Here is a 26,046-nt window from a genome sequence, read left to right as displayed (position 1 = left end):
GAACTCCCTGTGTGCACGTGTAAGTTACATAGCTAACTTAAGGATGGTTTGGGTTTTGAATTAGTTGGGGAGAAGTTTATGCCTGAAAGTTAATTTTTCTTTCCTCTTTCTCTATACCATTTTTAATGTTTTATTGTGATGGAAAGTACATGACATAAATTTGCCATTTTAATCATTTTTAACTTACTTTGAGTGTTGTGCAACCATCATCATTTTTTTTTCCCAGAATTTGTCATTAGTTTGAGTAGAAAAGCTGTTCTCATTATGCATTGGCATGTTCCTCTGCCAGCCCTCGCTAGCCTCTCATCTACTTTCGCTCTCTATGAATTGGCCCGTTTTATTCTTGATGTATGTAAAATTCTACAAAAGTTGTATTTCACTTTTGTATTAAGCACAATGTTTTCAAGATTAATTTCTGTTCAACTTTGTATCAGAATTTGTATGCCTGAATAACACTGCATTGTATGTATATATATAGAAGACTGCATTTTGTCTCTCCATTCGTCTGTGGATGAGTGAGCCTCTCGTTTCCCATCCTTTGGCTTTCGTAGATGATGGAGCAGTGAATACTGATGTGCAAGCACCTGGCTGAATTTCTCTCCTAAGTTCTTTTGCATGAATCCTCAAGACTGGAATGGTTGACTCTTACAGTGCTACTGAATTGTATTTTCCCTAAAACTCACATGTGGCAGTACTGGGAGACCAAGATGACCCTCCTAAAGGTATCAGTGCCTTTCTTAAAAAAGAAACATGCTTTTTCAATGCGTTGTGTTTTTGTTGTTGTTTATGTTTGTCATCCACTTTGGATTAGTCAGTTGGGTCATCGTGCTAGGCCCTCTTACAGATTTTTCGTGTGTAGAATCATAGCACCTGTTTAAAAGCAATTCTTCCTTTTCCAGTTTGGAGTCTTCTGTTTTTCTTTTCTAGTAGATTGTTGAGTAACAGAGGTAAAAGTGGCTATTGTTGTCTTGTTCCCGACAGAGAATTTACTTCTGTAGTGGAAAAATTGGTTAGGCCAACTATGGTGGGCATTTGGAGAGTGAATCAGCAGATGTAAACATTGGGAAATTTATCAGCGCCAATGCTGTGGCACAGTAGGCAAAGCCATGTCTGTGGCACCAGCAGCCCATGTGGACATTATACTGGAACCCCCATATAATCACTCCCAATCCAGCTTCCTGCTAACAACCTCGGGAAAAAATATGGAAGATGGCCCAGGTCCTTGGACCCCTGTCACCCATGTGGGAGATGTGGAAGTTCCTGACCATTAGATTCAGCTTGCTTCATTTCTGGTTGGTGTAACCATTTGGGTACTGAACCAGTGAATGGAGGCTCATTCTCTCTCTCTCTCATATATGTGTGTGTGTGCGTATATGTATATATCATATAAATATATATTTATTATATATTATATTCATTAGATAATATATACGACATATTTAAATATATCAATGTTTATATTTAAATGTCTAAATTAAATTAGATTTAAAATATTTGGATATGTTGAATATATAACATAAAATATATGAATATACAATATAAATAGATAACATGGATATTTATTGAATATTTATTGAATATTATAATATATATAACTCTGCTTTTCAAATGACCAAACATATCAATACATAGCATTCATTCATTTCAGCATTTTGCAGATTCTTATCTTCCAATTACATTTTATCAATGTTCCATTGTTTTTTTTAACCCTTGAGGCCTGTGTTTAGTGAAATAGACCTGTACTCTCACGTGGTCTCAGAAGCCAAAGGCTGAAATCACTGCTTCAGGAAACTGCATTCCTGAGCCGCCAGCCCAGCTGAAGCTCGTATTTTATCACCAACAGAGTTCGGAAGGAATATGATCTGTACTCCACACACTCTTTCCTCCTATCCTTGCCTTCCAACTGTCACAGGAGCTGCACATGCGCTGTGGGTTGAGGTAGTTGCTGTGTTCCATCTGACTCAGCAGCACCAACCATGCAGCTCATATGCACCTATCATATTGTGCGTACTTTTTCAGAGACACTTCTTGAGTGTTTCATACTTAAAAGAAACTGCCAGAAGTCCAGAGGCTGTTAATAAAAGATCAGAATTCTGTAAGATATCTTCAGTTCTCTATTTCCTTTTATTAAAGCCTGTAAAAGGAGCTCCCCGGAACCCCTAGTGTCCAAAGATAAGAGGGACAAAGCGGTGGGCGCCTGGGCTGGTCCCAGATGAGCACATTTCCTTCAGACTCGTGTTCAGATGATAAATGAGGAGACCATTTGGGCTCAAACAAACAACAAAGAAATATGACAACAGATTATAAAGTATGTTGGGGTTTGCTGCGTGTGTCCACTTTGACCTTCCATGCATGAATAAAGGAAAACGTATATTATCTCTGACATCTCAAGATACGAGTTCTGAGGAAACTTCCTGTGCTGGACTTCCTGCTTTCAGTAGCCAGACAGGGTGTGGTTTTCTGAAAATAACGAAGGCCAGCCGCGTCCAATCCAACCTCTTTCTCCTGATAGACAATGTGTATATCCAGATTCCAATTAAGCCATTTGGTTTTGCCAGAGATGCTGTTCCGTGCCTTCCCAGCGAGCTATCGGTGGTGATATTTTTGGAGTTTGGTCTTACTCAATTGCATTTACACATTTGGAGCAGGAAAGAGGATATTTTAAACACATTTAAGCAGAGCTTGAGTTTGGGGTCAGAAATGTGCAAACATCTGGCATCCCAGATGGGAGCAATAACAACGCCACTCTTATTTTCATAAGTGCATTATAGAAAATGCTCAGTGCTTTCTTCCTCGGTGAGTTTAATTCACACCAATATTTTAAAGAAGATTAGAAAAAGAGCAAAAAGGAATGAGAGAGAAGATTTCTGGCAGTACAGAGAGTCAGCTTTTCATGTTCCCATTGCACAAAAAAGCCTGAGATAATTACACTGTGCAACAGATATTTTGGATGTATTTTTGTGAATCAAATCAACTGTATTACTTGCTATGCCAAAGCTCAACATGCAATACAAAAATGCTGTATTTTTAGTCCAGATTTAGGTTTTATGTCTTTCCTCTAAAACAATTGTTTTTGGTAAAACCTGCTGAATCAAGCCTGGTAGTAGAGTTGCTTTTTTTGTTGTTGTTGAAGGCTACTACCCAGCCTCACTCAAAATACTAACCTTGAGCATTGCCCTACCTAGTGCATCACCAGCACTTCTCATCAGCTGCTCTTAGACTAAGAGTCTTCAGTTATCCCTGCTTCTCTGAGATGATATTCAACAGTGTTGTCCAGATTTGCTGCAGCTGTTTGGTCACCAACGGGTAGTGAACCAATCAGGGACTGGCAGAAAGACTTTCAGCTCCTGAAGGGGAGAGGTCCCAACGGCATAACACAGAAGCACAAATCCAGATTTTGACAAAGCCTGGGGTCACTGGTATGACAGCCTCCATTGGTAGCGTTGAACCCGAGGACAGTCATATTTGATTCTTTCCCAGAAGTTTTGCACCATTGAGGAATGGACCATTCAAGACACGTGTACGAGGCCAAGGGTTTGTGTGTTTTTTGTTGCCTCACAGATCCTAAGTGGTGATTAGGAAAGCATGCTTGACTCAGAGCAGAACCTGATAGAATGGATGAATGAAACACAAGGCTTCTTCATCAAGATCCAAAGCCAGTGAGGCATGGACTTGCCTTCACCACCAGGGCTGGCAGCAGCAGTTAGTGCAAAGGAGTACCCAACTACAAGGCTTTTTGGTTTTGGCTTTTTGGTTTCTTTATCTGAGAGACAGAGAACCTCCACCCACTGAATCATATTCCAAAGTCCTCCAGTCACTAGAACAAGACAGAATCAATCCAGATCTTCCCCCATGGCTGTGGCAACCCACTTACAGGAGCCGTCATCATTGCCTCGCAGGGTCTGCCTTGATAGCCTGCATCAGCAGCAGAGCTGGGAGTAGAACTCAGCATCTTCGAAGCAGGATGCAGGCATCTTACGAGGCTAAATGCTGAAACTGGGGTTCTGTCGGGTGCCAGGGAAACACCAGTTTGTAGAGGCTGGAGTGGAAGGCTTGTCTGACACTGTGGTGGAGAAGGAGACCACAGTCTAGGAATCATGGGAGTTCTAGAGCCTTGCCCTGCCAGTATTAGAGGTTGGGATCTCAAGTCCTACTGGATGTTGGGAGCAATTCCTGAGTACCAGCAACCCTAACTGGTGGTCAAACATTCCTGGAGCTCAGATGTAGAGGCCTCAGTTTTCTGATGCTTCGTAGCATGCTAATAGTAAGAAAAGTACCCCTTTGCCCTACGGGTCTATAAACAACCGTCACAGACAAATCCCGGGGCTACCTCATGACATCTTAAAGTTTGGAACTTATCACAAGACAAACTCCTGAATGCAGACTCACAATTCCCTGTGGTTTATTCAGAACAAAACCCATCAGGCAGCCACGACCACAGCTGTAACTGAGAACCTCATCGCTTACGTTTGTCATCCCACTCCCATCCCCAGCCGGATTGTAAGTCATTCCACCTGTGATGATCACTCAGCTGCTGGTCAGTGCGAAAGGCCAGGGGAAGTGAAGCGCAGTCTATGGCTATTCCTCAAGGCCTCCTTCTCACCCTCTTCTCCCCTCCCTAGATGTACCTGGATACTTGGGACTCAATTGATTACAGTGTCTGATCTTTCACCTCCAGCAGCATGGAAAACTGATTGCAGCTTTCCCAGCTTGGTGCGCTCCAAGAATGCTAGCCGCCTCAACATTGGGTTGCATCCCATCCTGGACATCCCAGGCCAAGTGCTCAGGACACTCAGCCCAACCAGCTACCCCAGGGATCCATGTAAACACTGTCACACCCAGGCCTTACCACAGGGGTCCCTCCAGCCATAGCAATGAGAGCTTCCAAGAGGAAGCCCAAAGCTTCTAGGAGCTGTGGTCAGGTGTAGCAGGACATGGCAAGTCTAGAGGCGGTGTCAACCCAGCATTTGCTCATTGCCTACCATACGCGCATTTAAGATGTTAAGAGCTGTGCTTCTGAAGTAGGAAAAGAATTCATTCCAAGTTGGGAAATTTGCAATCATTCAGTTTCACTTTCAAGTAATTTAATACAGTTGCTTTCCTTCCAGTAAGTTGTAAGAGGGTGAATATGAATTTGATGGGGAAAGGGAAGAAGTAAAATAGGTAATACAGCTGAGGGGGCTTTAGAGGAGAGGTTAGAGATGCCAGGAGAACACCTGAGCCCAGGGTTCAGAGGCGCCAGGAGGTAGAGGGAGGCATAAAGAACAAAGCTCCTTTCTGTTGTTGCTCTTGGAATTCTTTGCCTTCCTCTCCTCGCTTCATTTCCTGCACCTCACATCAGAGCCTTGGATGCTGATGATCGTTGCTATTTGTAAATAGACTTTGATGCTTTTAGTTTTAAATTTTGAGCTAGATCACATTCCAATGGTTCAACGTTCCAAAGTCCTCTAGGATGCCAACCGGGGCCTGAACAGCCACTGACAACACTTTCTTCTCTAGGGAAATGGTGACCGCAGAGTCGCATAAGCACCAAGCAGACCCCTCAGCTGCAGATTTCCTGTTAAGCGGCACAGAGAGATGGTGAGGGGTGAAAAATGAAAAATGCCTCTATGTGCCAGACTCAAGTTTTCTGCGAGGTTCTTTTCTTCCAAAAGTACCCTCAAGATTCATTTTTCAGCCGTCATTTTGGAGCTAAGGGTAGACTAGAAATGAAAAACAGAAACACTTTATATCACCAAAATTCCCCGTCTGTCCATTGATTAGGGGCCTCCATGCAGGAGTTCTGAAATCATCCTCAGAATGCCTTTCTCTCTGACTCACAGCTGTGCAAAACAACAGCATCCTAGACAGAAGTCCACTCATGCCAGGCTCATTCCTGAGAAAGAAGGAGCCACATGGATGCATTTCAGTGCATGTCACACTTCGGGAAGAGCCTGCGGTATCTGCAGGACAAAAGGAAGCAGGTGTGTGTGTCTGATGCTTCTTTCCACACACACCAGGAACGGGGCTGGGTGCAAGCATGCCTGGGTGTAGAGCATCTCTCTCTGGAGATGTTTCAGTAAGCTGCCACCCTTCATCTGCAGGGCTGTGGGTGAGGCCTGTGAGTGGGCTGTCCTAAACAGCTAGGACACACCCTGAAGAAGCTCACCCCTGGCAGGAAGTCAGACAGTCATAAAGAGGAAGGAAGGCAAGTCCCACTTGGGATCACTTCTTCCTTTCTTGACCAGAACTAACTGAAAAAGACTAAATTTTAGCTGCAAAATAAAAACATTATCTGTAGCAGAGACAGAAAGTTGGGCACATGTTTTGCTACCCCAAACCACTTTTAAATTTATTGTAGGTAAGACTGCTCAATTTCACAAAACAAGACAATGTGTATGTGATGGAATAATTACAACATTCCCAGTTCAATCCAAATTTCAGATCATATTATACTCCTTATTTTGCTCCAGAACACTTCAAAATATATTTGTACTTGGTAGCTTTTTCCTGAAGCTGTTTGCTAAAATAAATTAGACAACATTTCGACATATTATCAATTTATTAATTTGCCCAACACATAGCACTAACTAGGTGTGAAACAGTCTCTCCTACATGCTTTTGCAGATTGCAACTTATCTAACAGGCAGCTGAATCGTGAATATACAAAAATCACGGACTACAGCTGCTGCTTAGAATTTTAAACCTTCATTTTTTAGTAAAATGATATCCAGAACTTTTTAGGAGCTCTGTTTATTTATTTGAAAGATAGAATGACAAAGAGAGAATGAGAGACAGAGGGAGATGGATTTTCTATTTGCTGGTTCACTCCCCCAACGCCTACCACAGCCAGGGCTAAGTCAGTCTGAAACCAGGAACCCCAAACTCCATGTGGTTCTCCCACAAAGGTTGCAGGAGGCCGGGGGCTTGAGCCACCACCTGGTGCCTCTCAGGCACATCAGCAGGAAGCTGGGTTAGAAGCACATGTGGGAATCCAGCCACACTCTACAAAATAAGATGTGGGTGTACCAACAACCCTGTGTGCCACAACACCTGTCTCTCTCTAGAATTTTCTTCATAGAGCCAACACAATTTGAGTTTGGTTTGCTGTCAGAATGAAGTTATGTATATATATATATTTTTTCTTTGATCATGAAAGTAAAAAATGAGGGAAAATACAGAAAACTACAAAGAACACGATAAAATCAGCTTTCGCAGCTGTAACTTCTATTAGCATTTTTCATTTGATGCATATGCTGAATAGCTGTGAAAGAACAGGCTGCAATTTCTGCTTGCTTTGAATGCAACCACAGGGCCATGTTCTCCACCCATCACCCTCTCTTCCTGTAACCATGATCTCAAACTATTTCCTCTTTCGTTTTCATTTGTTCTGTCTCTTGCTTCCACAATCAGTTCACGTTTTGTCCCCAGTGCCGATGCTCAACAAACAGTTCTCTTAAGTGCATTCATCCTCTGACTTCGTGCTAGGGTCGCTGTGGTCTGTTCAGCGTGACATCTTACCACACCACGTCTCCGGCATCAGCACCGTCTCTGTACCCCAAATCTCTTAGACGCCATATTGAAAGAGTTTGTAATTTTAGCTAACATTTCATGGCTACCACATTCTAAAAACGTCTCTACAGATTTTAGCTGTAATACTGTTTCAAAATAGCAGGGAGGTCGTGTTCATTTTGGAAGCGAATGGGTAAAACCTTTTCCCCCATGAGAAGATCATGGGCAGAAACTTGACATTGCAAATTTTCAGCGAGAACACCTTGAACAAGGTCAGTGAAAACAAAATCATCTCCCTACGCCAAAAATGTGGTTATTCCCTTGAAACACTCCTTTGCCAGCACACTATTATTATGTATTAGAAATTAGGTACGCTGAAGGAATGCAGAGTACTAAGGGAAAACCACAATTAGGAGTTTGGGTTTAGCAATTACTGGTGTCATGACCCTAGGGTATACTGAAACACAAAGAAGGGGGCCTGATTGGGCTCAGGGAATTTCTTTTTCAGGGAAAGAAATCACATATCTTTGCATATATTATCACAGCACATCCAAAGAAGCACATAATAAAGACACTTACTGTTCCCATACTACAAGATTGAAAACTAACAGCTTAGGATTTGTTAGGTATCTATTGCTTGCTCAGTTCTGTGCTAAGTAAAGCATGCCAAAAAAAAAATAAAAAATAAAAAAAAAAAGCATCTGGTTTACAGGAGTTTGGGAGGCCAAAGGAAAATTATTTCAAGCAATTAAAAAAAGAAAAGAGCAGAGAGCTCGGAGGATGAAGCGACTGCTTGGAAAGCCCGCATCTCATATCAGAGCACCAGTTCAAGTCCCAGCAGCTTCACTTCCGATCCAGCTTCCTGTTTGTGTGCCTGGGAAGTAAGTGAACGATGGTCCAAGTCCTTGGGCCCCTGCCACCCACATGGGAGACCTGGGACTCCTGGATTCCTAGCTCTTGGCTTTACGCTGGTCCAGCCCTGGCTGTTGTGGGCATTTTGGGAGTGATGCCCATGAAAGGAAACTCAATTTCTTCTCTCTCTCTCTCTCTCTCTCTCTCTCTCTCTCTTTTACTCTCTGATGTGTGTGTGTGTGATTCACTTGCTTTTGCTCATCCTTTCAAGTAGATGAAAATGAATAAATAAGATTTAAGAAAAGAGGAAAGCAGTAAAAACCACCATGACAATGATGGTTGTCTGCTCCATGGCTTGGTAAACTAAATGCCTGTTATGGCCAGATACTATTTAGAGTACTCTGCATATTCTCATTTAACCCTCACAGCGACTATAGGAAGCCGATCTTGTTAGATTCCCCACCGAGGCAGGAGCTGCATAGCAGAAAATCCGGCGGGTCAGGGGGGACAGCAGGGTTCAAGAGAGCCTAGAAGTAGAGAATGACACAAGCCAGTGAGGAAACTGGCCTGGAAATCACAGCAGCAGTCCAGAAAGACCCAAAGGGAAGGGCCTGGGGCCCTGGCCTCCCAGTGCACAGACACAGCAGCCAGAAACTCCACAAAGGTTTGACTTGGGAAACTCCCGACAGCTCTCCACAATCACTGAGAGCCTCAGAGAGCTTCATCTACCCACACTCACCAAGTAGAAATGAAAATATGTTGGGACATTAAAATGTTTACATTAAAATACAAAATGCCAGTGATAGATGCATTTTTACATACTAACATGAATAGCATTTTTATGAAAAATAACCTCCAAAGGAAAAAAAATGAAGGATGATATTGTTTTACAGATTTGCAAACCTCTTTCACATTTAGCTTAATGGAAGGAGCTACTTTTAAAAAAGATTGACTGGGAAGGCAGAGTTATACAGAGAGAAAGAGAGATCTTCATCCACTGGTTCACTCCTCGAAAGAACAAAATAGCCAAGTCTCAACTAGACTAAAACCAGAATCCAGGAACTCAGTCCTGGTTCCTCACTGGGTTGGGAGGGTCCAAGCACATTATCAGGAAGCTGGAGCAATGGGGAATCCAAAGGCACTCCAAGATGGGATGTGTCACAGGCAGCAGCTTATCCTACTATCCCACAGTGCCAGCCCCTAGAGATCTCGCCTGAACACACTTCGACACATTGTTTCCTTTGAAGTATATGAATGAAGCCTTCTACGCAGAGTATGCTGAGAAAGGGGAACTATTTTAGCAGCCTTTTTAGATTGAAATCTGAAAAATTATTGTTTCTTTCTGCTCTATTAAGATATTATCTATATGCAAAATAGTTTTCAGTGCACAAAATGAAAAAAAAAAAATTTTAGTACTGGCCTTAAAATGTGCAACAGCTTTCTTGTCTTAAAGACACCTTTGGAGGTAGGCAGTTGGGGATGCCCCCTTTGGATACCCACCTCCTCTGTCAGAGTACCTGCGTTCAAGCTCAGCTACTCCACGTCCAGTCTCGCTCCCTGCTAATGTGCATCCCGGGAGGCGACTGTAAGGTCTGTGACCTTGGGACACTGCCACCCACATGGGCTACCCAGATGGAGTTGCTGGCTCCTGGCTCCAGCCTGGCCCAGCCCTGGCACTTGTAGATGTTTAGGGAATGAACCAGTGGACAGAGGAGGTCTTACTATCTCTCCATCTTTCAAATAAAATGAAAAGAAGTAATATCAAAGCGCTGAGGGGAAAAAGTCTTTGCTCTGAGCAGCCAACACTCGCTCTCTGTCACTGTCCTTTTGCCCTTTCTATAATTTCATTTAGTATACTTAGAGATTTTTCTTCCTTTTTATTGCCAAGTAATATTCCACCGGGTGGCTATTCTGCAGTGCATTTAAGCACTTGCCCGCTCGTGGGTTTTAGGGCTGTTTCTGTATCTTGACTATAAGCAATAATGTCCCTCTCCACCTTCTGACGCAGATTTTAAAGTGAAGATTATTTTCACCTCTTCTAGGGAAACAGCTGTGAGGATGGTTGCTGGATCATACTGTAAATGCATGTTTCATTTTCTAAGTTATTGGTACTGCTTTCCAATGACCTCATCCTAGCACGCCAGTCTTTAAAGCACGAGAACTCCCGCGGCTCCATCCGCGGCGTCGGTTACTTCCTCCGGAAGGTATGTAGTGGTTTCCCACTGTAGCTTTAATTGGTACATCATGCATGACTAGTAATGTCAAACATGTCTTCGTGTGCTTAGTGGCTGTCTTTGGTGACATGTCTGTTTTATTCTTTTTTTTTTTTTTAAAGATTTATTTATTTTCACTGAAAGGACAGATTTATACAGAGAAGGAGAGAAAAAGAGAAAGATTTTCCACCTGCTGATTCACTTCCCAAGAGGACGCAACAGCCAGAACTGAGCTGATCTGAAGCCAGGAGCCAGGAGCTTCTTCCAGGTCTCCCACATAAGTGCAAGGCCACAAGACCTTGAGCCATCCTCTTCTGCTTTCCCCAGGCCACAAACAGAGAGCTGGAAGGGAGGTGGAGCAGCCAGGTTTACGAACTGGCACCCATGTGGGATCCTGGTACTTGCAAGGCAAAGACTTTTGCCACTAGGCTACCACGCCAGGCCCATCTGTTTGACTCTTGAGTGCAGGCATTTGTCTAACTCACTAGACCACACACCAGTCTATCTGTTTGTTTCAATTGGGCTGTTTAACTTGAAAGTGTCACTTAGATATTCTGGACAGAAGTGATATGTTAGCTGTTTGTCTTGAAAACTTTCATAGTCCTTTTGTTTTCTTAATCTAATCATTATAGTTTATTTCTGCTTTGTTAAGGTGTTATCTATATGCAAAATAGTTTTCAATGCCCAGCATAATAAAAATTTACAAAACTTCCAAGTGTGTCCCCCACAGGAATAGCAGGAACCTCAGTATTTGTGCCTTTACAACTGTTCCCCAGGGTGCACATTAGCAGGAAACTGAGTAAGAAGTGGAGTCGGGGCTGAATCCTAGACACTCTGAGATGGGATTAAACTTCCAAGTGGTGACTAGCCTGCTTTTGTAAGCCCCTGAGCTGAGAGGGGTTTTCGCATTTTTGAAAGAGTGATGAAAAGAAAGCAATGAATATTCCACAGAGACCTGTGTGGTCCAGAAAGCCGACAGTTTACTAGACAGCCCTTCACAGACAAAGTTTGCCAACCTCCGCTCCTGCCATTTATTTTAACACTTAAACTTCCATTGCAATGTATTGTTTTCAAGAGTGAGTCTTGCACTTCTTTTATGAAACTGATGCCCGAGTATTCATTATGTGGAAAACAGTGTGGGCAGGAGACACCAATGTTTCTGACTTGTTTTTGTTTTTTAATGGAGTCTGATTGCATCATGAAAATGCTCACGTATTATTTTAGCAAGGCGGGAGGACAACACACAGAGCCTAGGAGCAGGGGAAATGGGGCTGGGGAGGAAGCGACTTGCAATATTTAAATCGAGAGGTGCTGGAGACAGGGGTTACGGTAGCGGGAGAAGAAAGGGGAGTGGATTCAAAAAAAAAAAAAGAAAGAAAAGAAGAGGAAAACATTTCAAAGGAATGAAAAGCAGGATTGGCAATGGATTGGATAAAGAGGATGAAAGAGGGGGAAGACTCAAAGACAACTTCAAGGTTCCCAGCCTGTGATGTGAAATGGCTCATCCATGGTGATTTTTCATTTGGTTTACTTTTATCATCTGGATGCACAAATGGGATTGTCCCACCTCTAGCAATTGTAGCTCCCTACATTCAGACTTGCCATTGAAATTGCCTTCTATCTCTTCACACCCTGTTAGTGAACAGGTAGGATTTTGATAGATGGGACGCGATCAGAGAAACCCTGGGTCTCCGTGGCGCACAGAACACAGCTCTGTTTTAATCCTTGTTTTAATTAATCATTGCTTCATATTTGAAATCTTTTCAGTTATGCAGAACATTCTTTTACAACCTTGTTTGTTCAGAAATCATTAACACCTTGAACACATCCATATTATTTCTGGCATTTAAATTTGTTTTCTTCCTTCCCCCCCCTCCCTTTTTCCATCCATTGGCTTCCTTTTGAAGTCACACTATTAAACCTCCTTAAAAATATTTATGTGTGTTTAGTTAACAAAAGCTCCTGTAAGTTGAATCCATGCTGGGAAAAGGTTCAGGTAAGCTCTCTATATAAGCTTACAGACAATTGTGTAAATCTTCAGCCATTAAAGAGAAAGGAGAAAAAAGCCACCCTCATTACACTGCTGTCATTTACTCTTCATCTCCTGTCCTCTTTAGCAGCATTAAGATGGGATGTAAATTTGCCAGTTAATGCTGTTAGAAAATGGATGGTTCAAGAAGGGCAGGAATTAGAGATCAGTATTAGGTGCCGATAAGCTCCTTTGCCTGGGCAGTGGCGCCTGTTTAACATTCATGGGAAAATCATCATCAAACAGCGTTATCACAGCTCTGTTGATGGCTGAGGAACTTCATCACTATGATAATTTTTTTTATAGCTGTGAGCCAAAAAGCTCCCTTTTCTTTCTGCTGTCTAGAGCTGTGATGGAAGCATGTTTGTATGGGCAGGATACAGCACACCCGGGCTCTGCAGCCGGGTTTCATTTCCCTTTCCCTCCCCCTGCGCTCTCTCCCCGCACGTGTTGCACTAAACAGTGTTACTGATAAAAAAAAAAAAAAATACATATATATAAATATATGTATATAAATGGAAGTTCTCCAACAATCCTTCAAAGCACAACAGATATTTTTATGATCAGTAATTCAAAGTTTGACAAGTGATGCCATTCTGTAATGAAACTGTCATCCATTTTATTGTGTGCAAAATGCCAACTTGATAAATGGAACAAGGAGCCGCCGAGTAGGGAGGGGGGCACGCCCAACACGGCAGAAATAAACGTCTGACTCTCAGGACCTGCAAAGCAAGCCATTCACCACCATCAAAGGATCCCAGCGAAGCGTATTTCTCATCTATCGGCTGAGTCGTCCCAGCTCCTTGCTGCTAATTATTCCTTTCTGAGCCAAGCAGAAGAAACTGGAGACTGGGTCTTCCATAGTCCTTTGGCTCTATGCTATTTTTATTTTTACAGTGTTTGGGGACAACACTGGATGTGTTATTCTAAACGAACCCAATTTGCTTGCGAACACATCGTCTTTGCTCATGATATTGCCTTGACATGTTTAGACATCTTCAAGTACAGTAGAGATAAAAGTAACAGTCATCGCTTACAGTGGGTTTGGGACAAAGACATGCAGTATCTCCCGCAGTCGATAAGGGAACTATTCAAAGGACATTTAAATGTATTAAGGTGCTGCAGCTGATGCCTCCTTGCAGCTTTGGCCTCATTTTGGGAGGCTTAGCTGCTCTGAGTGGCTTTCTACTGCCCAGCTAGAGAGTGGAGCGTTGAAAAAGCAGTTTTGTGGTCTGTACAGAAAGGTGCCATCGTTCAAAGAGTTGGGATTTGAATCCAGGATTGATTTAACTGCTTCAATAATTTATTCTTCACCCCAACTCATTGCCTTCCAAGCCCGCGACCACGGGCTGAATCATGCTTGGAGGTTGGAGATAAGGACTGTGTCTACGAGGCTCAGCTTTGACAACCAAACTCATTTCCCAGAAGAACGGAGTTTGAATCCAGTTAGGATCCTGGAGGTGAAAGGCTAGTGCCTTATCATTTAAGTATGGCTATTTAAACATAAGTTTAAAAGAGATACTGCGGGAGGGAGGGACAGCCCTGTTCTTGTCAGGGTAATCCTGGGAACAGCCATCTGCCTGCTCCCTGAAGGTCACATAGCCTCTCCATCCCCAAATAGCTTCAGTCACCCCTGACTTCTCAAGATCAAGAGCCAAGGATGTTTCCTTTTCCCAAGACTTCCTCTTCCGTGTGTATTAAAGAAAAAAAAAAATCTAAGGAGGAGTTTAATTTCCATGTGTTCACTCTTCCTTGAATCAAGGATAGGTTTAAGCCAATTCTGTGAGCTTCAGTTTGTTGGTAACCAAAAAGAAAATTCTCACGACTCTTCTACCAGGAAGCAACTGGAATGTTTGCTATTCAGTCTTCTCCCTGGACTTCCAAAGCATATGGGAGCTCCCCACCATGGCGACCATTACCCTTCTAATAGCTCCACCCAGTGACCTGCACGTCAGACCTCTCTCCATACTTTAGCTCGCCTCTAAGGGAAGTTTCAATCTCTCCTCTCTCTACTGATGGCAACTCCACTGTGCTCACCAGCATTTCTTGCATAATGCCTTCTCTCTCTTTTAAACTTATGTTTAAAAGCTTTGTGAGGGACAGCTGTATTCTCTTCCCTCCTTCCTTCCTTCCCTTTCTTTCTATCCATCCCTTCTCACTTTGTTTGTTTTTATTCTTCCTTCCTTTTCTTCCCGTCTTTCTTCTTTCTCTCTAGTGCCTGGAACATGGTTGGTGTTAAGGAAATGTTTGAGGAGTGAGTAATCCCTGCCAGGCAGAGACACTTGTGGCGTAAAGCTCAAAAGGCTAAATTGACTGGTGGCCAGAGAAATCCCAAGCTCAGTGGGAACATTCTAGGATGCCATATGTAACATCCATGCAACCAGGAGCCATGTGTCACGCGTGACCTCCAGGCAAGAAAAAGAAAGGAGTGCTCAAGAAGAAAGCCCACCAGGAAGTCCTGTCCCAGCGGGGACAAGGCCGTCAAGGGGTCAGGCTGCAAAGACTCTAGAGCAGCACTGCTGCCCGCACAGGAAGTAGGCTCGGCTGCATCTAGCAAGCACCGAAAGGTACGCATGAACACCATTCGTTTTATACTAACGACGGCAAGAACGGCTGAGTTCCCAAGAGCACAAGGCCACGAGCAGAATTTCCTTTGGCTCCTCTGACACACCATCAGCAATTTCCTAGCTCTTTTGTCCCTCGGAAATTCACCCATCTATCTCATAATCTTAAATTCGTTTTATTTTTTCTTGGAAACAGAGAAATTAATTAACCTTTTAGTAACTAGAATCCTTTACAGACATATCTTGTATTCAGAGTATGTAGGTTACGACTCAATTATTAATTAATGTAATTTTTTTTTACCCGATTGTGACTTTGGAGCTAAGGATGGTTAATCCGAGAAGTTCAGTTAACTCCCCCGACAGATCTCTGTGAACATGTACACGCACAGACACACACACAGCACACAATTTATACAAATCCCCTATTGTCAGGTTTCCTGTGGCTGTCAGGACATCCACTGGAAAGTATGAAGACAATGTTACCACATCTGAATTTATGCCAATTAAAAATCAAGAAGAATGAAGCCAGCACAGTGGCTCAGCTGGCTAGTCCTCTGCCTGCAAGTGCTGGGATCCCACATGGGTGCCAGTTCATGTCCCAGCTGCTCCACTTCCCATCCAGCTCCCTGCTTGGAAAAGCAGTGGAAGAGGGCCCAAAGTCTCAGGACCCTGTACCTATGTGGGAGACCCTAACGAGGCTCCTTACTTCAACTTGGCTCAGCTCCAGCTGTTGAAGTCTTTTGGGGAGTAAATCGATGGATAGGAGATCTTTCTATGGATCTGCTTTTCCAATGAAAATAAATAAGTCTAAACAAACAAGGAAACAGGAAGAATGAGCAAACTGCTTCCATTGATGCTTTATGATGAGATTCTCACCTGAATCTATTTATCAACCTTTTTAAATGATCAAAATCCCAAGATGCATTGAAATACAGAATTCCATTCTTCTCTCCCTGGGCCAGGGAAATGAGTGCATTTTACAGAACAGGCTGCAAAGGAGGAATGGTGGATTGAAACTGGTTTTGCAGAGCACGGTTCTGCTTTGCCCATTTTGATGCCTTTCTTGGGTATTCTATAGAAACAGGGTCAGCATTTGGGAATCATAGGAATTCATGGCCAGGGGCTCCATCACTGATTGTGAACCAACCACTTGCCCAGTTGATTACCAACCTAAAGCGTGTGAACAGATGAGCTTTGCAGGTCCATGACCTGATGGCCTAAGCATCAAGTATTTGCCACACATGTGTCTTCCTGACTGAAGAACCATGTGTCTGCGCTGCACCCACCATGGGCGACCTGACATAACATCCAAGTATCTGCCCTCCACCTACCACACCCATGGCTATGGTCTGAACGTGTCTCACAGAGTGATTGTCCCAGAAACTTGATCTCTGAGGCTGTAGTGTTGGGAAGGAGAGGGGTCAGGTCCTGAGAACGGCCAGCACGAAGAAAAGCATGCTGTGTTCAGGGCAACAGGTTCCTGAGGAAACAGTGCTTTCGCCTCCTTCCTCCTGCCCTCACTCTTTCCTCGCTCACCTTGTGCAATGCTGTGATGGACGATGCCACAAGGCCCTTGTTAGGTGCCGGCTCCTGCATCTTGAACTTGGCAACCTCCAGAACCATAGGAAACACATCTTTTCTCTTTACATATGGTCCAGTGTATGCTACAGCCACACAGAGCAGACCAAGACACAGGCATCTCTACCCTGCTGTTGAATGTTTAATCAAATCCTATGTTCTCAACAGAAGAGACGGGCTTGTCCTGGTCTACTTCTATGCTCTCCTAGCACGCACCTTTGAGCCGGCTGGCCAACCGATGGAGGTAACCGGAGGCCCAGGCTCAAGGCTCCGTAATAAGTCATCTGTTGACCCATTCAGGATGAGGCCCTAACGAAACAGCACTAAATCCATTGACCACAAACTCTGGGGCCCACAGAGTTGTGTCTCAAGGCCATTGCTACCTGCTCATGCCAAGAGCAGGGGTTTGCTCAAAATTCCACCCCTCACACAGCGCCTCATTACGCCTAGCCTAAGCAGCCTGGGAGAATCTCCCCAGCACCTCTAACAATTCACCAAGCAGATCTTCTACTTCCTTTGTTATGCTATGAATAATTCTGCAGCTTCTCCAGTTTTATTAAGAAGGCTTTCCTTTGCTTTCTCTTTGTTCTTCTCATCTAATCTCTTAATGGAAGTTGCTAATTAAATTCCTATAGCCATTTTTTTAACAGTGTTTTGAATAGCAAAAAGTCTGTCAACTGCAGAAAGTGTATATTCTTATCAACGCGCCGGTTGCCTGGAGGAGCGAAGGCCTCGCTGACAGATGGCTGCCAAGGAAGGAGCAAGGCCCAGCAGGCCTCACGGCTACAGCACCTGTCAGCAGGAGCGAGCAGAGGGCCAAGACTGCAAAGGAGGCTACATTTGGGTTGCATGAGTATCTCCGTGAATCTCAAGAGGAAGTTGGCAAATTTAAGCCAAGTACTCTGGGCAGGTGCTTGTTTTCAAGCATCCTCCGGTGTCGTCCCATTAGTAGTCCCTTTATATCTAGGTGATGTTAAATCTCTAAATGAAATTTTAAAAGCAGCTGAGTGCCCCACATGTATATCAACACATCTTTTTATGGGACACAAGTCATCAAATTGAATCCATTAAATTCACCTGTTGCTGTCTGAGAGCAGGTTGTGAAGCCTCCATGAACAAAGAAAAGTGGCCTTTTGTACTAAATTTGCATCACAGTTAAAGATACATACACAACGACTTCAAGAAATCCTTCATTTTCCCCACATAGGAATTCATCTGCACAATATCTTACTGCAAGTTGTGAGTGGTAAATTGTAGGATAATTTAGAAATACTAAAATCAGTACCAAGTCAGTTCCTTTAAGAGAACATTTATCCTTGAGCTAATGTCAGTAACTGCCTAACGCAAAATTCATTTGTCGTCTCAACAAATACTTTTCTTATTCATCGTGGTTTCCAAGCGCTGATGCTGAGCACAAGACCTAAACTAGACTGTTTCTCCCAGCCTGGCTCAAGGGAGCAGGCTGCACCTGCAGGTCTCCTGGCTCTCCAAGTTCTACAAATCGTTAGAAGTGGGATATGAGTGTGTGTGTGTGTGGGTGTGTATGTGTGACTGTGTGAGTGAGTGTATGAGTCTGTGTGTGGATGTGAATGTGTGTGTGTGTAAGTGTGGTTGTGAGTGAGTGGATGTGTGACTGTGTGAAGGCTGTGAGGGGGAAAGGGTGCCCTCATAATAGTATTGGAAAGTGTAAGATGCTCACAAGAGATTCAAGGAATTTCTAAAGGACGGAAGAGTTAAAGTCCTTCCTATGGAAAAACAAATCTAGACTCCAGCAGAAATGAAAGCTCTCAATAAGGAGGGGAAATTACCTGAGAATTCGTACAAAGATCAAGCAGCAAGGGCCCTGCAGAGACTGTCAGAGAAGTGCAAGTTTTAACTCAGCAAGTTTTTTTTTGTTTGTTTAAATTTGTGTGTTAGCATCTGTGAGTGTCTATGAATGGTCAAACAATATGATTGCTCATCTGTCATTGAGTCAACTACAATGTATTACATTGAACACTAAAAATTGACATGAAAAGATTATAAAGACATGATGTGAAAGGGAAAAAACAAGCTGTGGAAAAATAGAGTGAAGTAAAAGATTAAACGTCTAGATAGATATGGGCAGGTGATGGGTGGATGGAGGAAAGGATAGAGCTTACACACAAATAGTTTGAATGCAAGGATACAAGTCTAGAAGGAAACTTGCAAAGTAGTTATTAGCCTTTACTTTTTGAGCAGTGAGTGAGGGTATAAACAAGGTGAAGGGGACATTTGCTTTTACTATTGTGCTTATGTAATGCCTGAAATTTTCATGAAGGCTATGTCAGTGTGCCATGTATGTGGTTACAGACATGCAAGGCAAAAAAAAGGAACAAACAGGAGGAAGTAGACCTGTGCTCCGCCCAAGGAGTTTATGGGAAAGATCACAGCAGGTGGGAAACCTGTCGTTGACAATTCCGAGAATAGATGCATTGCCAGAAGAACACCAAAGTGGCTTAGCACTCCCAAAAGTGTGCATAGCCCATTCTACATCACAAATGGCTTTTCCAAAGCAGTGATGACAACACCAGGCCCTGAGCAGAAGGATAGGAAACCACAGAATGAGCAACAGGAGGGTGGTGAATCAAGCTGAGGTGCACTGTTGGAAGTGCGCATCTGGGCCCTACAGAGAGCCCAGAAGGGACCCGAAGGCCAAGGAAGGTGCTTGGAAGCTGGGTCCAGGCATCTCACTTCCTTCCAAGGCCTCTCCCTTGGGAAGGGGCTGTGTCAAGCTCCAAATCTGCTGATGGGAACTGGCAGGTGGAAGGTGGAGCAGCACCTCCAACTGATACACCCCTCACAGTTGCATTTCTCCAGCCTGACTCTGGGAGCTAAGAAAATGGCCAGATTGTATCGCGGGGATCACAATGGCTTCTCAAGGGGGTGGCTCACCAGTGAGAATTCATGGTCTGGTCTGTTGGCACCCTCATGGCATCCTCCTGCTTTTCTCCCCACCTGATCGGGTACACAGCCACTCTGCAAGTGGCCAACAACTGCCAATCCCTGCCCTGAAGATTCACCTCCGAATATCTCTCAACATTTCCCCATGAACCAGCCACCCCTCTAAGTAACCCTGTACTCAAGTGCATGGTCTTCCCACAATGCATTAAAGTGGGAGGAGGAGGAGAGTGACCAGCGGTGGCCTGCTTTCAGGTACTTCGTGTATCCGGTCTTGGCTAAATGCCCACTGGCATCGAGGAGAAGGGATGTAGAGCTCTGAGGTTGGCCCAGCCCTTTACCACTTGCAGGCAGCCACACAGATATTACATCATTTCTGAAAGTCACCCTACCCAAGTGCCACAAACAGGGAGGCTTCAAATAACAAAAATTTAGTTCTACAGTTCCAGACTCCAGAAATCAGCAACCTAGGCTTTGGGAGGACCCACTCCCATCCCAGCCTAAGGGAGAGCGCTTGGGCCTTCAGCTGCTCATGACTCTCGGAATCCTTGGCTTGTGGCTGCGACAATGCCATCTCGACTCTGCCAGCACTTTGCCTTCTTCTCTGTGCCTCTGTCACCTTCTGTCCTAAGTTCCCACCCCCCACCACCAGGTCATCCAAGTTGATTTTGCCTTGAGACACTTAGTCACATCTACAAAGAACCCTTTTATAACAATCACACTCCAGGTGCCTGGGGTTAGGATGTGGTTGTATCTTTTGGGGAACATTATTCAACCTTTTAGAGATACCGACCAAAGCTTGGTTCTCAAGTCTCTCCACCAGGCTCAGACCCATCGTAGGCTTCACACTTGGCTTGTGATTTCACTGGATGATGCATAGAGTAGAAGAAAACCAGCAGAAATAAAATAATAGGGCTTTAGAAATGAGGCTCTATACCCTGGCCATGTGGTTGAAAAACTAACCAGAGAGACTGGTGAGCCAGAGAATTGGGGCTCAACTACGTAATCCTCTGCCTGCACGTGCCAGGATCGCATATGGGCACTGCTGAATGTCCCAGCAGCTCCATTTCCCATCCAGCTCCCCGTTTGCTAACTGGGAAAGCAGTAGAAGATGACCCAAAGCCTGGGGCCCTGTATCCATGGGAGACCCAGAAGAAGCTTCTTGTTCCTGGTTTTGGAGTGGCTCAGTTTTGACTGTTGTAGCCATTTGGGGAGTGAACCAGTGAATGGAAGATCTGTCTTTTTTTTTTTTTTCTGTAAATCTGGTTTTCCACTTAGAAACAAACCAAAAAACACAAACAAAAACAGTAGTCAGAAATATCAGGTTGCTTGTTCAAGGTAACAACTGAGGGGTAGGATTGAGATCCAGGGGCTCTCTGCACAGCCCTCACTATGGGGCGGAAGATTCTAGACTCTTGGGTTTGGCCTCCATTTGAAGTTGACTACCAAGCAGATGGCAGTGACTTTGAAGAACATCTATCAAAAGTTTAGCATCTCTTGCCTTTTGCAACTCCTTATTCAAAGGCAGGGTCTTGGAAATTCCTCTCTGATTGAGCAAAACAGGCCCTTGGATTATTTAGACTGTTTAATACTTTCTTGCCAATAATTGAACCTGTCTCTCCATTGCAGAAAGTTTTGGTGTGCCATACTTTGCTTCCATTAGAGAGAGGGGAAAAAAAAAACTACCCCAAATGCTATGAAAAGAAAACATGAACTTGAAGATGTGTTATCAAGGCCTTTAGTTCAGTCTGGTAAACCAAGGAGTGGGACAGCACACTTCAAAGCCTGGACCGTGTTTTTCTTGGGATCTGAATAAGAATGGGGCTGTGTCAGGGTGCTAGAGGAGGGGCCTCTGGGCTGGTTTACAAGGTTTGGCTTGATAGGAGCCCTGGGTGCCTCTGAAGATCAGTTATGTAATGCCAACCACAAGCAGTTGTACAGTCACGCAGACAATAGAAGTTCCCAACTCATGAATATTGCAGATAGCCCCACTTGCTTCACCTTCGGTAGAATCCGATACCTTTGAATAGGTTGGGAGGTGTTCTGGGCTTTATCTCAGCCAGAGCCCAAAGGAGCAGTGAATGGGCGAGGGAGTCATTCAAAAAAAAAAAAAAAAATACTTTCATTTGGGCTCAGAAACACTGTCTTTGTTTTGGTCTGCTCAGAACATCATTTATTTGAAGTCTGGCTCCACTAGAGTTTTTATCTCCAGAGCAAGGAAAAATATGGTAATCCTAAACAAATAAGCCACCATAACAAGCTGTATTTCTTTTTTTTAGAAATTCAAGAGATTTGTGCATTTTGAACATGGGCAATGCCTATATGAAAGCCTAAACAAATGGATCTAAGCTATAGTCCGTCTCTCGCTTTGTTCTTTATGAAAATATTCACATCTCCCTGGCGAAATTAGCATATATTATCACAAATGCGTCATTCTCAAATTTCCTGAGTCGGGCTTATCACTTGCAGTTCTTTTTCCCCCTCGTGACTGTCTTTCTGAAAACAAAACAACATTATTCACACCAATAAGTGTAGCCGCCACAAAGGGAGGAGTCACCAGGGGCCACCTCTTTGTGCTTATCGGGGTGACCTCTCTCACTTGAGGCTTTTCTTTCCTTCGCCTCTCCAGGGCCCTGTCTCTGAGACGGAATTGTGGAACCCAAGTCTCCCATCAGGGTAGCCCGCACCCATTTGTTCTCTGTCCTCCTGGGAGAATTCAGCATCCCAGGCAAAACCTAACCCCTGGTTTTATCCTGCAGTTGACAACAGTCTATCTTGTTTAGAGGGAAACACTAGATTCTTCTCTCCGTCTGAAGTCATAGCACTTCAATGGTGATGGAAAAACTAAGCAGATGGTCTCCTAAGACCTCAAATAACATATTCATATATACACATATATCCACATGTATGTTTATATTTAAAGCTATTGACTTAAAGCTTCTTTGGAAATCAGAATTCCTTTGGAAACTTTAACTGGACCCAAAATAGATTGGAGGTCATTGCACCTACACAAGCAAAATCTTTAGAAAGTTTGTGGGAAATACGGACTACAAAAAAAGCTATGCAGGAATCTCAAAAATAGTTTGCATAAAAATAAATCTCTTTTTTTTTTAAAGGGAGTTATTTTGTGTGCTAAAAGCAAGTTGATACAGAGAGGGGGACAGAGCAGAACCTATCCATCTTCTTGTTCACTCTCCGAATGGCCTTAACTGTCAGGACTCAGTCACTCCAAAGCCAGGAACCAGGAACTGCATCGGCCTTTTGCTGGGTGGCAGGGGCACAACCAAGTGTGCACATCAGCAGGGAGCTGGATTGAGCAGGGCACTGGTGCCCTGATATGAGTTACTGGCATCCTAGGCAGTGCCACACCCTGCTGTGCCACAGTGCCACCCCAAATACATGACTTTTAATTCCATTTGTCCACCGACATTTTGAAACACCCTCAAGCATTTTCACACCTGTAGTGAATTCATGCAATAAGCACCTGCATGTGTCCCAGTAAGTCATAAAGGAGGAGCTGTCTAGAAGCAGAGCGGGGAGAAACCTTCACCCACTTGAAATTGTAATTCAGGCCAAGAAAACAGTCCCCTGGAAAGATTCCTTTTATGTCCCAATTTAGGATTCAGAACCAACTCGGTGGAGAGAAGTATTTCAGAATTTTCTGTTTAATGCCAGTGGGATACTAAGATTAGATTCCCCATTTAAAGCAACTCACTGCTAAAAATGCCTTAGAACAGAAATGGAAGTGTCGCCCCACACCAGGCCTTTGGAAGTGACCCGGGACTAGATTGCAGCCTCTGGAGCACGGACAGATTTCTTTGTCCTTGAGTGCCCCAGCATCTCTGTGCTTACTACGTGTCTACGGGCTTGCTTGAGCTTTATGATTTCTGCAATATAAACATTTAGATATAGAACACCTTACTCATCTTGGCTTGCTGTTTGCATTTCGCACAAACTCTTCACTAAGTCCATTTTTAAATCAACGTATTACCAAGCCCTAGAAATGGCCGAGGTCAATACATTTTAACCATGACCTTCACAGACACACTAGGAACCAAAAACCCATTTTCCTGTGCCTATCTGAAATGCAAGCTTTATTTCAAGTGAAACTGAGAGGTCTTTAGTCTACACTGGATTTTTATTTTTGTCGTAGCAAATCCCTCCATTTTTTGCAATACCTTAGCGATAGGCAGCGGGCCACTCACCACCATCCTTGCATATTTATTCCTTGCTCAGAGAAACCCAAAACTTCAGGATCTTTCTGGGCTGGGATGTTCTGGTCCTTTATTTGTCTTTGCTGTAAATTGACTCGGGAGCCGTCTCTGATGAGCAGAAGTTGTACACAAGCTGTGCAAAGAGAGCACGGGTAAATTATTGCTTCATTCTGCTCAGTCACCACGGATCAACATTTATTACTCTTGCTCAGAATGACGAAGTTGGTTCATGCCTGGATGCTTGTTAAGCCTACAGTGACTCAAGAACTCTAAACCCTGCCGGCATTGACAGGCACAATGTCTGTAAAATTACTCTGAAAACATTCAATCTTCATGGCTTGGAGATTAAGACACTCTTTCCCAGCGTAGGTATTTTCTGGTACAGCATGTTAAAAATCAACTTGCCTTTGTTCCTCCATTCTCTACCTAAGCCATTAAGGAGACAGATATTAGGATAAATTTTTGGTGCTGTAACACTTATTAAGGGCAAACATGGAATCGTTTACAAAAAAAAAAAAAAAGCATTTGGCATAAGGCTTCTTGTAAATAAGACTTTGAGGAAAACAAGAAGGAAGGAAAAAAAAAATCCCTGCCTGTTCCGATTAGGCTCACAAAGGGCCCACAGTCCTCTGCATTATCTTAAGAAAAACAAAAGCCCCGAAGTGCAGACACAGCCTTCCCATCGGGCAGACACACATTAAAGTACATTAGTACTATCATTTGGGTGTCTGTAAATATCAGTGAAGTATGGGACTCAGCTTCACTTTCACACAAAGGACCAGGACTATCCTTTTCAGGAAATTTCACAGAGACACTCACCAACAAAAGTCTGGTAATTCAATCTTTGGAAAGCTCAATCATGCTAAGTTCAAAATTGCAGGTTCTAAACTAATGTACCCGATAAGCGATGACGGCAGAACTACAGCGACCCATTATTAAGTAATCCAATCGGTGCCGATCCCGGTTATCTGTAACAGAGAGGAGTCTGCCCTAAAACAGCGGTAATGGGCTCACGTCTACCCTAATCTCTCAAGTCCAAAAGAAGCTTTCTTCGTGGGCTTTATCTGTTCCCCCATGTCTGCCTCCACGAGGAGTGATTTCGCTCTCCCGGGGCGCTATGCAAATGACTCCAGGATGCACGGGATGGGTCCTGCAGGTCAGACTTCCACAGCTGCCTAACTTCTGTGTGATAGGACTTAGAGACCCTGAGCCCAAGGGGGTCTCTACTTTCGGCTGACCGTGTGTGTGTGTGTGTGTGTGTGTGTGTGTGTGTGTGCGCACATGGGTGGTGGCAGTCATTCCCCTCAGCACAAATTCGCTCTTGTTGAGTGTTTCGATGCTCTTAAAGAGGGTTTGTTGAATTCCCACCCGCCCTTCCACATTTTTTCCCCCGCTGCCCTGAGTGGCAGACCTTAGTCCCAGCTCAGTACCCAGGGACGAATGCACCAGGAGATAAGGAGAGCAAGGTAAGCCCGGGGCAGGGCGGTGCTCTGTCCTGCCTCCCTGTGATGTTATATGCAGCATGCTTGTAGGTCGAATTGTCTACTGCCCAGTTTTCCGTGCTCTGATTGGGAGACACAGACTTTTCCTTCTTCAACAGCAGTTTTTAAATCAGAATCTAGGCCTCAAGTAGGCCTCTTAGCGGGGATTGGTGGGTGGGAGGAGAGGTAGCTAACTTGGAAAGGGGCTGCCACTTTTCTTGACAATCTTGATGGGTTCTCGCCAGGGCGGACACACGTCTCTGAGTCATTTGACAAACGTGAGTGTGCAGGTTAAACTTAGATCAAGGAGTCTGCTCTCAAGCAAGTTGCAGGTCGCTGCAGGAAGAGTCGCAAAAAACTACTGAGTGAGACACCACTTTCCCAACCCGTCCAGGATAGCGATTGGGGGCCACTAAGGAGGAGGAGGGTCAAAAACGAGACCACGCCTTCGGAAACAGCCACTCCAAGAAGGGGCTCTTGGCACAGCGTTGGCCACTATCTCTGTGATGGGAGTCAGCTCTGCTGCTGAGCCTAGCTTCCTGTCTGCTCCTTTATTTTGTAACAACCCTCCAAAGATGTCACTTTGCTTAAAAATGAGCCTAGCTCCAGGGTGAAAAATAAAATAAAATAAAACAATAAATAGCAGGTTTCCACCAACTCTGAAAGATTTAAGAGTACTCAACTTCCTATTAGCATCAAATGTGG

General features: G+C 44.0%; 2 long non-coding RNA genes across 4 annotated transcripts in view; one reads left to right on the top strand and one right to left on the bottom strand.

Moving 5' to 3' along the window:
• Positions 1–25,273, bottom strand: part of LOC121164114 — a 54,965-nt gene extending 29,692 nt beyond the window's left edge. The window contains exons 1-2 of one of the 3 annotated variants that reach the window (XR_005885022.1): positions 23,825–25,273; positions 20,440–20,511 (exon numbers count right to left, since the gene is read on the bottom strand). This is a non-coding gene — a long non-coding RNA (uncharacterized LOC121164114). The remainder of the gene's footprint in view (positions 1–20,439; positions 20,512–23,824) is intronic. The other 2 variants (XR_005885021.1, XR_005885023.1) reach the window with 2 other exon arrangements.
• LOC121164116 lies at positions 135–10,707 on the top strand. Its single transcript, XR_005885024.1, has 3 exons — positions 135–722; positions 10,386–10,547; positions 10,679–10,707. It is a non-coding gene; the product is annotated as an uncharacterized LOC121164116 (long non-coding RNA).
• Positions 25,274–26,046: the final 773 nt, after the last annotated feature.

This window comes from Ochotona curzoniae, unplaced genomic scaffold, assembly GCF_017591425.1.
Source record: "Ochotona curzoniae isolate NIBS_2020 unplaced genomic scaffold, NIBS_Ocur_1.0 contig_66, whole genome shotgun sequence".
Lineage (NCBI taxonomy): Eukaryota > Metazoa > Chordata > Mammalia > Lagomorpha > Ochotonidae > Ochotona > Ochotona curzoniae.
This window is presented reverse-complemented; position numbering and strand designations above follow the sequence as displayed.